At 45.1% G+C, this 903-nt stretch overlaps 1 pseudogene; it reads left to right on the forward strand.

Moving 5' to 3' along the window:
• Positions 1 to 663, forward strand: part of LOC101349421 (male-specific lethal 1 homolog) — a 13,669-nt pseudogene extending 13,006 nt beyond the window's left edge.
• Positions 664 to 903: the final 240 nt, after the last annotated feature.

Genomic DNA, 903 nt, shown 5'->3' on the forward strand with positions numbered 1-903 from the left:
TTAGACTGGACTATGGGACATAAAATGATACTCGTGAAGAGTGTGCTTCTTAGCTCAAGTAGATACATGAGACTAAATGGGCAGCTCCTGTCCAGGGATGAGATGAAAAGGCAGAGAGGGTCAGGAGCTGTTGAATGGACATGGGAAATCCGGGGTGGAAAGGAGGAGTGCGCTGTCACCGTATCGGGAGAGCAACTAGGGTGACATAACAATGTATGTATAAATTTTTGTATGAGAGACTAACTTGAATTGTAAACTTTCACTTAAAGCACAACAATTAAAAAAAAAAAAGCTGGCTCCTGAACTTTCAAAAGTCAAAACAAACCCCCTAAGCACTTTCCCATTAAAGAGGGGCTCTGTGGTTCCTCATCTGAAACTGTTTGTAACCATAACTTGAGGAACCAAGAAACTCCAGAAAAACCCCGGTCTTCCGGGGACACCTCACCAAGACTCTCCACTCTACAGAAGGGACTCAGCAGCCATCCCAAGGAGAAGGCCTTCTCAGGTGAGATAGAAGGTTTGCTGTACCTTTCCACCAAAGAAATGTATTTGTGTCGCTGGCACCAGCCTCCCCCACCGCCATTACCATTACGGGAATCCTCTACGAAGAAGGAGATGACTGTAGCAAGCAAGGCACAGAGAACACTTGCTCTTATACCCTAGTGGTGGCGCTTAAGCTAACAAGTTTGAAAATGCCTTTGGCATTTTTTTAAAAGTGCAATCAATAAAGCAGAGTTCTGTCAAAAAACAAAAAAAAGGTAGCACAGTGGTTCAGAGCTACTGCTGCTAACCAAAAGGTCGGCAGTTGGAATTCATCAGCCACTACCTGGCAACTCTACCAGGCAGTTCTGCTGTCCTATAGGGTTGCTATGAGTTGGAATGGACTCGACAGCAGTGGGATTT

The sequence above is a fragment of the Trichechus manatus genome, unplaced genomic scaffold (genome assembly GCF_000243295.1).
Source record: "Trichechus manatus latirostris isolate Lorelei unplaced genomic scaffold, TriManLat1.0 scaffold00240, whole genome shotgun sequence".
In the NCBI taxonomy this organism is placed as follows: Eukaryota; Metazoa; Chordata; class Mammalia; order Sirenia; family Trichechidae; genus Trichechus; species Trichechus manatus.